Here is a 16,768-nt window from a genome sequence, read left to right on the forward strand (position 1 = left end):
TTTTGAGGTGTTGATGACAAACAAGGGTCTCTGTGTCTTAAATTCATCTGGTGAGTAATACATGTCAGTATTCCCAATTGTGACCCTTTTGTATGCTGTAAATACCTCATATAATTTAAGGAAATCATCCTTGGACATGTTTAAATTATAATTTTCTCTGGGGAACACCTCATTTCTGCCATTTTTAAGATATATGTTCTTGACGTTGCAGCTATCAAATTTACTTGAATTTTTTTCTTGGTTATTGTGTCTTCCACTCTGAAACAGTACCACCACAAAATCTGGCATGTCATATTGTATACTGGAGAATGAGTTTGTAGCATCAAATTCATAATAGCTACCAGTGGCAGGCTTCTGCACACACACTGATATGTATAAAATTGTACAGGTACATGTGGATTTTTTACATATCTGCTTTGTATTTAAGAGAATAACTGGCTTCATATTCAACAACTGGAATTCTTAGCTCCATAGTCTGAATAAGGCATTTGCCTTCATCAGGTAGGGTATTAGGCAGAGCTGCCCCAGTAGAATTTAATGAACTGCACCTCATCAAAGCATTATTATCATTGGCAGCTCTTCTAAATGTAATTCTTAAACCACCCTTCCACATAATATCTTTGTAATCTGAGAAGAATCCAGGTAACAGGCGCATAGGAAACAGTACTGTGTGGCTCTTGGTTAATATTTTATCACCAGCCTCAAATCCACCTATTTTGTAGTATGAAGCCTCGGTTTTGGATAATTTTAGTGTGGCTAAAGCTGTAGAGGTAATACCAGGGTAGTCTACTGTGTTTATAACATCACCATGTTTTCTAATCTCAATTTCAGAGAACAGATGTGGCACAAAATTGTCTACCACTCTTATATTTGAGTTAGCCGCATAATCTGTACCATCTAGCTTTACAACATCAAACTTGATGTATAGGTCTGCTCTGTGAGGGTGTATAAAGCCACCTCCTACATCAAGGTCAACCTCAATCTCTGTGTTGGCTTGATTTAAATTTGCAAAGGTCCTCCGGTTTGGGGGGAATGATTGTAGCTCATAACTCTCAATATTTTCCATTTTATTTATTTATTTATTTTTGTATCTATTTTTATTTAAATATTAATTTCTATGATAGCAGTTGTTGTGGCTCCAGCAAAATCAATTAATTCTTCTTTTTCATTAGTGACCATCAACTCAATATAATCTATTCTATTATGGCACACAGGAAAATATAATGTTGGTGATGGAGTGTAGATGATTGGTTCCATAAATTCAGAGTTAGGTTTGAATGTTGCGATGATGCCAGTTTGTTTGTGAGTGCCTATGCCATCTGATTTGGTGATCATACCCTCGGCCACATTACAGTGAATATTTAGTGTCTCTATGGCTAAGAATTTAGGTATATTAATAGCAGTGTTTAATGGCTGGTTCAAGTTTTGTGTTATTTTGGAATCCTAACAACTCTCCTATAGTACCCAGATATACTATCTCTGTAGCAGACACAATTTCTACTCTGTGAGAGACAGAATTTTGAGTAAACACTATCCCTCTAGGTAACTGAGCACTTAGAGTAGACAGATTATACTGCCCTGGAGTGATTACAATGTTTTTGTCACCAACTGCAATCTTGTTGTTGTGGTGTGTAATATTAGGGATCAAGTACATGCCATAGAATGCTCTGAGAGCTATTGTTTTGGGATATACTATATCATCATGTAATCTTAGCTTTAATATTAAATTTTGGTTGGTAAGATGGAATACTGCCATGATGTTTTAGATACCACAAAGCTTTTTGAAAATTTTCAAATGATGGTTTATTTCTTTGAGACAGATATCTAAGAACAGATAAACACAGATGTCCACAATTAATATCTTTGAAATTTTGAACACGGTTATTATTGTAATAAAGATTATTTGATTTTAGATATTTTCCTAAATTCTCAGGTGGAATACCTCCAAACGAATCAAACACAAATGCCTCATTGTTTAAATATTTAAGATAACAAATCCAGTGAGTACCTTGATTTTTGTACTTATCCAAATTGACTATGCCACACTCTTTTTTGAGTGGTTGTTCTGGTAAAGAATCAGGCATGTATACTCCTCTAAAATTTTTGATGCCCAGTGGCTTGATTAAAGCTTCAATATCTTGGTTGGTAAGCGGCTCTTGTTTTTTTTATTTATAACTTTCTTAAGATCTTTGCCTTGTTTTTCCATAGCCAGATTATGGCGCTTTTGTTCATCTAATTCTGCTTTATTTTTCTTGACATCTATTACTGTTTTTGCTATAGCAGCTGATCCCCCAGCTAAGCTGCCAACAGCACCGAGTGCTGCAAAAATAGCTGGGATACTAAATATAAATCCACCTATATGTGATTTTTTCTAGATTGTTGTAATTTTTTTAATTGGGGGGTACTAAGTAATAAATTCATACCATGGCCCTTGGCAAGACAATAACTTTTTTTCTTGCGCTGCTTTTTGGTTAGAAGACTATCAATAGTTTTAAGAGATTTAAGACCTGCATAAGGTATCTGATATATAACACCCTTGGCTTTCATTCTTGGTTTATTATATACATATTCTGGGATTAACTAGTTCAATTAAATTGTAGCTAATTTATTTAATCTATTACAACCCCCACCCCAGTTTTTGTTTGGTGTTCATAGCTATGGTGGTCCTAAGTGCTGCTATTCTCTCACCTAAAGAAGCATCTTTGCTTACAAATCTACCAAATGCAACCTCTTCTAATTTTTTGTCTGCCACATGTCGCTTGCCAAGATCGGTATGTGTGTTGTATGCTATGTCATGGTCTCTACAAGCAGCATCTAGGGGATTAACACCAGGGTCACCTCTGTTCAGTCTATGGTCTAGTTTGGTACCTGGACCACAATACTGATAGCCTGGTATGTGTAGCTCAAATGGCAACTTGTTTATGATGTCATTAACTAGCCCCCGACCCTCAGAGATATTCCACAATTTGGGTGGTAGAGTATTAATAATTTTTATGAGGTATCCAATGCCCTTAGTGTCATTAACTATAAAATTAGACAATATGGTGCCTATCATGTCCATAATTCCAACCTTTTCATTGTAAAAATTGTGGTTACGGGCATTTTCTTCCCCAGCTATCACCAGCAACCTATCTACAAGTTTCCTGACATCGTCATCCCCAGACAAATTCTTTAGGCAATGTGTTGTACTGTTTGATACCACTACCTGTCTTTATCTGTGGCCATATAGGCTTGATTAAGTTGTTGTATTTTGCCCCACTGCTAGACTTGACTCTTTTTTGTGTGGGATCATTGTTCTGGTATAGAGCATCTGATTTTATTAATATTTCTTTGTAGTGATCATAGTCTTGATCTGTATAGCTACCAGGTCTCTTCCGAGTCATCAGTTCCCACAATCCAGGTGTTCCAGGATACTTAACAAAACCACCTCTTTCTCCAAGATGAGATTCTGAATATACTATTAGATCATCTCCCATAAATGTTACTCTGAAATTGCCAATTCTATGTATGATGCTACCATCAACCTCTGTGGCAGCATATAAACCAGAAACCCCATCTTTGTTGTCTTTAGGTGTGCTTAAATATTTTTGAGCAAGAAGACCCAATTCCATAGGATCCTGACTAGCCTCAATTCTTCGAGGAGGAACAGGACTAGGTGTATGAATACTAGAAAGTGGAGTGATTGGATAATCTAAAATGTTCCTTGCAGCTACAGGTACAACCTCTGTGATCAAATTTTGATTTTGCTCTGTAACAGTTTTGATATTTTTACCTAGTTCACTAATAGCATCAATAATAGGCTGTTCTGTTCGCTTGTGTTGTTCTTAGATTCCACGGTTCTCTGATTTCCATCACTTAAATCTTTTTACAAGATAGTCTCTTAATTTAAGATCATCAATATTTGGTCTTTTCATGGTTATTTATATATGTTATAATGTCTAGAAAATTGTTAATGTTATTTCTATATTTACCACTATTAGGTTTCCTTGTCATATCAATTGTGACAAACCCATAACTCTCCTGGTTCCAGCACCTACTTCCAAACTTAGAAAAATTATTATAGGTCAAGTCCCCACCTACATATTCATCATGTATGTGTTTGAGGTTGGTATGATCTTGATGAAACACACATATAAAATTGCTGTTGTCTCTTATCAGCTGTTTTGGTATTTTAGAAAAATTCTGTGCCAGGTAGAAGCAATCTATGTTTTTGTGTCGGCCCTGTGTAAAGAAATTTCTAACCTTGTTTTGGTTTTCCAGTATAATATCATCAAATACAACAACAGAGTTATCAAGACATTCATTAAGTGGCTTAACATCTGATTCAAAAGTGGCTATATCCAGTCCATCATATAGCTTCATCAGTTGATATTTTAATTGTTCTAAGCTCTTAGAGAAGACATACAAGTGCCTGTTTTCCAGTCTAACCAGTTAGGTGCCAATAAAAAATTATCAATCATTAGTGTAGTTTTACCACAAGCCGATGGTCCAACAATAAGACATCTAATATTATCAGGCAGCAGCTTTCCATTTCTCTTAGTCTGCTGTTCAGGATCTGGTAGTCTCTTTATAACATCCCAGGTGTTCATAGTATCACTTTGTCTGCCTCGATCCAGCTGTGTTCTGGGAGTCCTAGCCATTTGACCAGTATTTTGTTGCCTTTTCTGCGGATGACTTTTTCTATCAAATACGTATCCGGCTGTTTAGTTTTGATAAGTTATTCTTCATAAAACCTGCCTTTGAGAATTTCTCCTCGGTGATCTTTTATTATATATGTGTTACGGGTCCCACGTTTAACTTGAACAACTGTAAATAATTCAGTACTCCAGTTTCTGGTAAAACCTCTTTTGAATAAGTGCTTATATTTGCTAATTCTTACTTGATCACCAATCTTGTATTTAGCTTTTCTAGTTGTTGGTTGGTATCTAGGATAGTAAACAGTACTGATCAATTGCTGCTCATCAGATGAAGTTACCTCAGAGGGCCTCATGTTAATTCTGGTGTGAACTGAATTATTATATTTTCTAGAAGTTCTTGTAGAATAGTAAGCCATTTATAATTACCTTGAAGGGTAAATTGTTTGCACATATGATTTTTTAGAGTTCTGTTGAATCTTTCTACAATAGAGGCCTCGAGATCACTCTAGCTCGAGTAATGTTTTATTGACTGACTTTTAATAAATTCTTGGAACACCAAATTATAGAATTCTTTGCCATTATCTGTTTGTAGATAGCGTGGTGATCTTCCACTCCGATTAATAATTGTCCTAAAAGCTTCTGTAACACATTTTCCAGTCTTAGGTTTGAGCGGCATAGCCCAGGCAAATTTTGAAAATGTATCTGTAACAGTAAGTATATACTTGTATCCTTTGTTGATTTTGTCTAAGTTTTTCAGCTGTCCCCCATGAGGGGCCATCTCAACCAAGTCAAACTGCCATAAATCATCTATGCCTTTTGTGACTACTGGTAGTAAGTTATAGTTTTGTCAGGCTGGTTTGTGTAATTCATCAACAATAATTTGTCTAGACATAGTATGTAAACAAGAATATTGCAACTATAGGGTGTTCAGCAGCAGATACTACAGGATTTTCTAAATATAGTTTGTCTCCTATTTGTGTATTAAATTCAAGAGAACCATCATCTTCAGCATAAACTGTCTCTAGTGTATTGGGGTCTGTAAAATGTCAGCATTAGTTATTGCTAAAGTAGGATAATGGTCTGCCTGAGGTTGTAGCCAATATTTGATCTTGATTGGTCTAAGTGTGCCCCAAACAAAAAACTGGTAATAAAATTGTGCAGGGGACAGCATATACAGTTTGCCACCTGGTGTAAATGGTGAATCATATTCTTTGTTGGGGATACTGTACAATTCAAGAATTACTGTATGATTAGGATTCTAGATTAGGCCAGTTATTTCTTTTTCTTCCGTAAGCAATCTACTCATTACAGATTCAAGATGCTCATTGATAGTCCTAACAATCTCATCGTGCCCTGTTTTGATTCTTATGTCCACAGCAAGTTTCTTTTCTTTTTGCACAATCTCTTGTAGCGGGGTGGCAAAAACAGACAGAGCACTTGCTTGGTTGGATTCCATGGTCCCTAGCTGTTGCTTGATGTTAGCTACAATTTGCTGTAGATTTTCAACAACTGCCAATTTTGAATTTTGAGCTGTAAGATCATGGACTTGTCTTCTGATATCCTCAAACAGAGCATAAAGTTCATTAATATGTTGATTAGTTGGTAGATTGGGCACTGTCTGAGTAAGTTGTTTGATCTGTGTCTGAATATTCTTGATATATTTTGATTTCAATATGCGATTTACTGCTCTTTTAATATTTTTAAGTTCCTGTGATATAGGCAGATTCAATAGTATTCTGCAAAGACTCAAGGGAAAATTTCACATCATTTAATTCAGAAGCATCAACCACACTACGCATAGCATCTTGGAGCAGGGTTATGTCTGCCTGAGTAGGTGTTGATTGTTGTAAAATTTCAAGTTTTGTTTGAACATCATCCATCAAGTGGTGAAAATGAGATAGCTCAGATTCGGTGTTGAGGTTTTCAAGTTTAGTGATTTGTTGCTGGACACTGACAAGGGTGTCTACAATACCAGGCAAGCGGGATTCTAGAGTTTCTTGTACATTTTTCAGATCACTTTGTACTGCTGCTATAGTACCTTCAAGGTGGGTTATGGTACTCTGAATTTTGCCAAAATCTTCATATGTTTCAAGTTGCAGCTTAATGTTGGCAACACTACGAGTTATAGCACTCAGAGCATCAGAAGATGTTAGGTTGTTCAAAAAAGTTTCAAGTGTCTCAATTTTTTCTTTAACCTCGGCTATGGAATTGTTCAAAGGGTCGAGATTAGGTATTTGTAGTGATTGAATTTGTTCTTTTAGAGTGGAAATTACTAGATCAAAATCTTCTTGTGATTTTATGCTTTTGACAATTGTTTGGAGCTGTGTTTGGACACTGCTAATCTGCTCTTCTAGTTGCTGTTTCAATTACTCAGAGTTGGTAGCCTGAGTTTTTAATTTGGCTTGAAGAGCTGCTACAGCATCCTCTAAATTTTGAAAATTATCCAATGTTGCCAAGTCAGTATATTTTTGAAGCAGCAATTTGAGTTCTGAATCAATTTTAAGAAGAGGGTCCATGCATTGTGATTGTAAATTAGAAATTTCTAGTTGAAGACTGGCATTGAGTGTAGTTTGCAAAGCTTGTAACTCACTTCTTAATTTTTTAACTCTGACGTCAAGCATCAGAATCTCATCACTGTGATATTCATGTCTTGTATGGCCAAAAAATATCATTAGGCATTTTTATTATTTTTTTGTTTTAGTGGTTATTTATTATAAAATATCTAATTCTTAATTCTATATAAAAGGTATAAGTTTGTCATAATATCCTGGAACCTCAATATATAAACAATCACCAGCAGAAACAGTATATACAGTGCCAGAAACCATGTTTGAGTGCTTAATTCTATAAATATTTTTCCCTACTGAAATCTTGACATCACCCTCATGAGTTGTAATAAATTGTAATTGACCACCTATAAGTAATTGGTAATGTTTTAAATTATTGTTAAATATGTATAATGTTTTACCTGTTTTATCATCAACATCTGTAAGTATGCTGTTCAGATGAATAATTAACAAACCACTTAGTTTAGATATTATATTAGGAGAAGGTGCTGGTGTTGGCAAGTCCATAATAGCTTGTGTTTTGAATCTAAATAAATTCATTGGCATGTTTATTTATTTCAAATCATGCTCTGTGATTGGGCATTGATCGCCACTTATCAAGTCACAATGCCCCCATGGTAGAGTATGTATGCCACATGATAAAATACATCTCTTATCATCATGTGGGTCCAGAGCTATTTTTCTTACAACAGTTGTAGTTAACAAGTGATCCACACTCCGAATTCTGTTTTCTGATGTTCTGATTAACGTCTGTGATTTGAGACAATCTTCATAATCTTCAAATTCAAGCTCTTTGTCTACAGTATCTGTACCAATGCCCTTAGCTTTTCTGGCAACAGCACCACTACATGTTTTCAAACTATTCATTTTAGCTCTTAACCCAGCAAATCCTACAATAACATCGCCAAGGATCTCATCTTTTAACTTGCCAATTATTTTTTTGTTGTGGGGTTGAATTTTTGAATGTTCACTAGTATCAAAATATTTAATTAATTCAGGATGTGATATATCTTTATAAACATCTTCTGTTTGAATATCAAGAATAAAACTATCTGTATCCATATACATTAATTTTATACTATTACCATAAAAAGGTTTCAACACATCATAATAAACTTTTATCATTTGTAATTTGACCAATTCTAATATGACAGCCCCTACATAAATAGGTTTATCAAACTTAATTTTTGTTTTTTTTTCATATTAAAAAGTGCCATATTGTCATCATAAATTCTTCTATAATTGAAATTATTTTTTGCCACTAATTTTTGGCTTCGGCTGGGGTCTGTAACTAATTTAACATCAGTATGTTTTCTAACATTTTCTATAGTTTTGACATACACTGAAATAACCATTAATTTAAACAAAGATTTATCAAATTGGCTTACTGCAGATGTTCGAAGCTCGGTGTTCGTATCAATATATGGTTTCAACCATATTGAGTGCCTGAACCTCAAAACTTTGCCAACCTTAGTTACTTTAACACCATGATGCATCAAAAACTGGAGGTTTTTGTAACATATTATATAATTCTGTTTTGATTCCAAAGTCATCATTAGCTTCTTTTGTTTAGAGTTAGGTGAACACTCAACCTCAGAAATTGGGGGCAGATCAGAAAACTTGTTGTGTAAATTATCAGGAATTGTCAGATCAACTTCTAAGAACAGGCCATAGTTACTGTCATCAAAATCCTGAAGATCCCTAATACTGAAATTTTCAACCCACTCAAGCCCTGCATATGGCAATTTATCCATCATAGCATAACCATACAAGCTGTTGGCATCCACATAAAGTATATAATTTGATGGCAATGCTGGATCATAATTAGAAATATATTTGTTATTAGCTCTAGCATATCTCTGAGAACATTGCACTATGCCTCCTCGTATACATTGTTCCATAAACAAATACATATCTTGATCTTGGATTAGATCCAATTGCATTTTAGTATTCAAAAACATTGCAGACCATGCTAAGCCTGGAGTACTGTAGAAATAGATGGGACCCAGCTTATAATTCTCTGTTGAAGATTTTCTAAATGCCTGAAGTATATAGGCTAAGAGAGTTACATCAAGTTTTAAATATGTCTTATGATAATCACCAAATGTCTGGCATTTTAAATTGGTCCACATCAATTGGGCATGGTGATAATCTTCATCAGTGATTTCGGATGCCCTGAGTTTACTGTAGAATGCTTGTTTTGGTGGCAGAGTACACTCATCAAATTTAGAAAAATCTGTAACATAGCCTAATTCATTTCAAGTCCTGATTTGGAAACATATCACAAGTAATTTTAAATTGATCATCAGATAATTGACTGGGCAGAGTAGCCAAGCTAGCCGACAGAATTCTGTTTGAATCAAGAAATCTTAAGTGAATAGGAACACCATTAACTTTAATTATTTTTCTAATAGCTATATATTTCTCTAAAATTTCTGCTAAAATATTTAAATTCTGCTTGTCAAACCCCCCGTACCTGATCAGATGATGAAAATCATAATTAGATGCACCATGGCAACATATTGGGACAAATTTCGGTCTCTGGATCTTAATATTACAACTATTACACAGAGCTATTAACAATTTACCATTTGTATGGGAATGGTGTTTCACCTTGATATTTGTATCTGAAAATTTAAAATCACATACCGGACATTTTTCTGTATTGTTGAAATTTTGAATCTGATTTTTTGTTAAAGGCATCATAGGTTTTGATTTTAATAAGATATTAGATGCTATGCCATGGCACTCATTTTCAATTCTATGTGCAAATTCTTGATAGCATTTTGTCCCATGTATAAATATTCTTTACTAAACACACTATCCTGTATAATTATATAACAAAAACTAGAAGGTTCAAGTAACTGGTATGATGTAATTGAAGATTCATCAGGATCTAGGTTGCAGAATGCAAGAAGTTTGAAGTTTGATTCAAAATCACAAACTATGTATGCTGGGTGTTCCAACAAAGCTTCAATTTTTTTTTGAATTTGGCATTTTCATTTGGATTAGGCATAAGCATATGAACAGGTTTATGATTCCCACAATATTTTAAATGTTCAACTAACTTGTTTTTAGCAATTTCTGTATTCTCTTCACAAATCCCATTCACCATTTTTCTACCATCAAATACAGTTAAACATCTTCGGCACAATTTAAATATTGTTTTAGATTTATTTATTTGTTTTCTTACTAAAGCTTCAAGATTATGTATCAAAGTATAATGGTATGTGCCATCTCCTTCAATTAAAAGCAAATCAATTACAATAGCAAAATCATCATCAAGTGTACTAATTCTGAGAGGTTCTATCAAACAATTCCCAGCACCAGTAGAACAAATAAAAACATTAATAGATAATTGTTTACCATTGATATCTCTGGCCTTTTTTTCAAATTTATCAATATTCTGAACAGACATTGGATATTTTAAGCCCTCCATTGCTTCATCAAAATTATGTTCATATTGTTTATAATAACTTATTCTCTCAGGATCCCTTAAAACTGGATACAAAGCAGCTAAAATACACCACAAAAAGCATTTCTCATCATTATTTTCTATTTTAACCACAGCTTTTTTGTTTTTAATATTGGCAGGTAATGGCAAATATGTAGATCCTTGTAATGGGTTAAATTTAGAAATATTAATTTAAAACTTTTGTGGAGTTCCACATAAACTCCATCCTGATTCTTTAGCAGCAAACTCAGAGTGTTTAATAATTAATTGCTCTATCAACCTGCTTATCATTTTGTCTAAATTTGTATTCAAATATATAGCTACAGTTTCTGTTATGTGGGGGTGTGTAAATTTTGCTCCATTTGGTTTCTTATATTGTGTAAATAATTTGAAAGATAATTTATAAGAGCTATTTTGTTTATTTAGAATATCCTGCACATCAGAATTTATATTATTCAAAAAATTATTAATATCACATTTTGGATTTCATATAAAACAGTAACCTTTTAGTTGACCATTAAAACTGCTATGAATAGGTGCATAGCAGAGCTACTTTGCTGGTTTATAATTAATAGGTGTTTCAAGTTTTCTTTTTAGACCAGATGAAGATGTAGATCGTTGTGATAAAGTAGAAGATTGTGCAGAACAAGTATTTTTATGTTTATATAAGAAATATTCCAGGCTATATTTTCTATGGCATTTTGGGCATATTATTGTAGGTGTTCTACATTTGTCTGGATTACAATTCTTTTGGTGCCTAGCCCAATTAGAGCTAGATATAATATTTTTGCAGTGATCACAATATTTTTGATTTGGCATTTTTGTTATTAGTTATAAGATTTTTTGGGGTTCAAATTAAACTTTATATTTAATACAAAATATGAATTGGGTACAGAAGTGTACTTTGTATATTTATTGTATATATTTAATATGTTAATATTATTAATTTTTATCCTAGGTTTATTATATCAGATTTCTTGGGATTCAAATCAAAATTTTATACTTAATGAAACTGTGACAAATTGTAATGCCAATAGCTTACATGGACGAAGGTAGAATAAGTATTGATCCACAGAACAGTGACCTACCACAATTGCATGTCAGCACTGGCAATGACCTAATGCGTATTGATCTTCAATAACACACGGAGACAGATTGCAACAGCTGCAAGCCAAAACTCTAAATATAAACTAATTACAACTAGATGTAACAAATATCAAACTCTTTTATATAAAATATAAGATTCTTGTTCATTATACTAGAAATATGTTTAATATAAATAATAAGAAATTCAGTATATCATACCAAACAGAGCTATAATATGAGGAGCACTGGAACAACACGTCTGTACTCTTTAACTATTCTCACAATGTTAACTATTATAGTTAGATCCAGCTTTTTATACACGTAGCTAAAGTCGGTCTGAGAAGAAAAAACAAAAAAAAACGGGAAATTCCCGAGAATTTGGTTTTTACGGGAAATTCCCGAGGAGTCATACTTTTTACGGGAAATTCTCGAGGAGTCATACTTTTTACGGGAAATTCCCGAGGAGTCATACTTTTTACAGAAAATTCACGAGAGCTTTTTACAAAAAGCTTGGATTAAAGAAAATAGCACACTATAATAAAAAAAACTCTTATGAGCTTAGTTTTAAGTGTAGTCAAAATAATATCGGGAGAAGCTTAATTTTAACAAATTTATATACAGCAATTTTAGCAAATTCAGGTTTAGCCACATCAATCCGAGGGGGTTCATCTTTTCTCGGAAGTTTTTTTTAAAAAAATCGTAGGTTATACAGAGTAGCAATAAGAATATATAGATATTTTGACTTAGTTTTAGGTATTTCTATTCAATCAAAATACCTCATCATTTATCGCGCCAGTATTACCACAAATACCACTACTGATATATATTGTTACATTTTATTGCTAGTTTTGTTTCTATATATACAGCTATAGGTAAACACAGTAACTTAAGCCCTCAGAGTTAGAAGGACAAAAGTAAACTTCTGTTAACCGCCTCGCGTGGGGAGGGGGACAATTGTAGTTGTTGGTGTAATGCACTTCGAAGCAGACGTGCCCCACTTCCTCAATTTCATCAAAGTGGCCATTATTCATCCTCATCGTTGGCATTAACCAAAATAGTTTCGATTCTATTTTTTTTTTTTTTAATTTTCGTAGTCTCCGTACGCCCTGGTCATTTGCAGATTAACAAAAATCTCTGAAGTTTGAACTCGTAACCCCTATCCGTACCGTTGCAAGCTGTTTTTCTGATTGTTCTCCTCGATTATTCAAAGTGCCTAATTTTCGCATATTCAAATACACCCAAGTGAAGGGGGTTCATGTCACATTAGTGATTTTAAATTGTATTCTCGGGGCCATGCACACATTTTCTAACATTGTTGCCTTGTAGTCGATGAGTTGTGCAGGTACAGCTGTGAAGTTGTTAATAAGACCCAACACAGACAAGTCCCCTAACATTGCTTTTCGACATAGATTTTTAACTAGAAAATTTTTATGATTACAGTACACCCATATCAGTATACAATAACATGGTGTCATTTTCTCTTTTTCTTACCAACAAAAGCAAATTTACAGACCACAGGTTCGAGAAAAAATACATTCTTAAAAAAAATTCTCCTGCTCATAACATGTACCACCTATAGCGATTATATAATATAGATCAAATGAACAAATATAATTCAAAGTTATGTAATAAGATTTGATTTAGTATTTTATCGCAGCAGCAAAAACAAACTCTCCATTCGCTTCACATCAGAGATTAAGTATATTTTGCATACATGCAGAAATAGTAATGTACGCCCCGCGAGGTGTACTATTGGAAGACTATACCATTGTATAGACACGGCGCCTTCAATACAAGTGAGCAGTGGAGTAAAATTATTTCTTTTATTTTGATGTGAACAAAAGTTTTAGACCATGCATTGATCTGAAACCCCTTGTCCAACCAAAACAAAAGTTCCGGTCCCATCTGGAGACTGCAAAACTGATATGCATGTTTATTCAGAAAGAAACAAAAGTTTTAACATCCATGGACAATACCGTTGCGCCCTCCATGTGCATTTTCCTTGTTGGCTGAACGCGAAGATGCCCGAGACTGCTTTCGAAATTGCTTTCAGCCTCGCATCACGATACAGCCGTTTCTAAAATTATATTACTATTATGATTTAAAACTATTTCATCACACACAATCAAAGGGGTAAAAGATAACATTTCTCTCCTTCCCTCGCTTTTAGCCATCGTCCAGTGTCCTACTAGATATTAGGTGAATCGTGACTAGCAAGAAGTATTGAAATCGAAATAAGAATTATCTGTTATGGTCTCCGTCCCTTCTTTGCATGCACGCTCGCTGACATTGAAAAAAGCGGAAACACACCGCTGTGCTTTAACAAAAAAAAAAAACATCCATTCATTGCCAGATTGTACAACTGTATAGGTCGAGGTTCATAAGCCTCGTGCATCTCATGCCAGGGACTCTCTCTCTGCCTGTGTGTCAGGTGGTCGTGTCGATCGCTAGTTGTATGTCACAGCTTAACTGTGAAAAAACCGTTCTAGGTAATATTTTTTATATACGGTAAGTTAGCATACTCTGCTAGGGTGTTTTGTGCGTATATGTTTTAAGCCTCTAGCTGTAGAGCGTTAGCTTTAGCCTATAGAAACTAATATTTGCAAAGTGTAGGTTTGGTAACACTGCTCGTCGAAAGCAGCACAAACAGTGTCGTAGGTTAATTTAGTTTGCAATAGATCTTGTGTGTTGGCCCTTACAAGTGATATAGCTGCATTACTCTGTAAGGCATAGTGTGTATGTATCAGTGGGTGACGTTTGTTTTGTTCACCTGTCACGACTAATCAAAGCTATGCACCACTTCCTGCCTTTGAGTCACCTGTAAGGCTATATGTGGGTGGGCGAGTGAGATTAGTTTAGTTCATGATAGATCACACTTTGGGACCGTAAAATTAACAAGAAATATTAACTGTACTTCAAAAAGTAAAATTGTGTGTATCTCATGTCGAACTAGAAATAAAGAAGTCAAACATTAAGCATGCATGCAGATTAATTAAGCCGTAAGTTCAGAATTAACCCCCCTCTTCCCCCCAAATCGCATTTTATACATACATACACACATGTGGAGGACACGTGTCGTTACAAGAGCCCTGAATCCCAATATTGCTTAAGAGGTTTGGTTAGCATGCAATAGATCAGTATGCTAGTAAAAACAGAGGAGAAGAGGGGGGCAACAAGAGTACCACCACTATTGTCAGTTAGCGTCACTAACTCTTCTTCATCTTACTGCATACTTATCATCTTAGAAGGCTACGCTGTCAAATCCTATTTGTAGGTTAGCCTCTCCTGTGAAATATCATATCGCAAAATGTTTTAAAAACAAAACGTTTGTGAAGCAACAAGTTAGTGTTGGCAACTCCTATTTGTAGGTTAGCTTCGGCTGTAAAATATCATATGGTGAAATTTTCTTGGGGTGAGTTGGCAACACTGAGACCCACTTGAAGCTTGTCAAACGGCTGATTACAACTACTTAATGCAAATCAATTTAATTTTTTCTGATGTGTTTTGGTATAGTATGAATTCTCGAACTTACCCCTCACTGGAACGAAACTTGCCTTAGACTCGAACCAGAGCGTATTTAGAGGCAAAAGCACATCGCTCAACGTCTGTAACTGACACGAGAATAGCAAAAATTGAGAATTTTCCAACATTAGACATTCAAATGACAATTAAATTATTTTTTTGCAAGCAAATAGATAATTTAAATTTAGAAAACTACTCTGGTGAGAAATATTTGAGGATTTGACGAATTAGGGTGGAGAGAGATCGCTCCAAGCTGCATTCGTATGCCATCTATCGTGACTTTCCGCAACCAAATGAACTTTTCATTCTTATCACGCTAGCATACATTGCTATACGTTATTTAATCGAATTTTGGTAATATACAAGTAACAACATTGCCAAATATTAAGAGATTATGACTGATACGTCATAAATGGCTCCCAACCAGTGCTGAACCCACTTTAATTCAAATTACATTCTATATCTATTCCAGACAATAAACATCATCAACACAAATTACAGAAATACCATTATTTACAAACACAATATTTGGTACTGTCTACCATGTACATTTCTACTCCTGTAATATCACAGATCATCAGTTTCCCTCCACAAGGTGGAATCTCATGTTCAAGTATATTAATTATATCGGAAAACTGATCATTTAACGAGTTTTTTAACTCGAGCGATACCCTTCCTATCATATAAGGCCCAAAATTGTGTTCATTCAGGCACTCCCTTGCTATTCCAATAACATATGTCAAGCCCCCAACTTAATAGGTTATCCTCGAGCTTGCCGAACCTTCCATTCTAATCGACTTTAACTACCGTGAATAATTGTAATGTTCCAGACTAACGTACTCCGGTCCGCCGCTGAATCCCTCCTACTTGGCCATATCAGCCAGTCGCAGGTGGTCTTCTACTTGACCTGTATGAGTCATTGCAGAACACTACACCTCACTCTTGATCAATATTAGTAGGCTCACTCACGTGATGAACAAGTGAGTCAAGTTCTTGCAACCCTTCATGAATTAAACCCGAGTAAAGCAGATTGACCCCTTTTAGTTTTGTCAACCAATGCTTCATTTTCTCCTGAGAGCACAACCATAGTTTTACGTTTTCGATGGATCTATTTTCTAATAAATTCCCCGTGATACAGTCTACTAATTTCAGCGTGGAATCCTTAAAGTTCTCTACACGGAGATAAGGTCCATAGTATAAATTGCAATATTGTTTTATGATTTTGTCGCCCAAATTTCCAGGACCATGACTTTTACAAAACCCAAGTCTCCCTGTTTAATACTTCATCTGTTAGCTGTCTTTAAATTTATGTTCTTTAATTGGCCTTTCCTTGATTCCTTACTCCTTAAATCCGCCGTAACCAACTTAGAGTTCCAAGAAAGGTTGTCCATACACAACTCTACGAGATAAAAATCAAAAAGTTCCTTTCCAAATTTAGACGTAACTCACTAGGAGTAAAACCGGTTTGAGAAGAGATGGAATTATTCAACAAGTGCAAAGCA

This window comes from Lepisma saccharinum, chromosome 11, assembly GCF_977018435.1.
Source record: "Lepisma saccharinum chromosome 11, izLepSacc3.1, whole genome shotgun sequence".
NCBI classification, from domain to species: Eukaryota; Metazoa; Arthropoda; class Insecta; order Zygentoma; family Lepismatidae; genus Lepisma; species Lepisma saccharinum.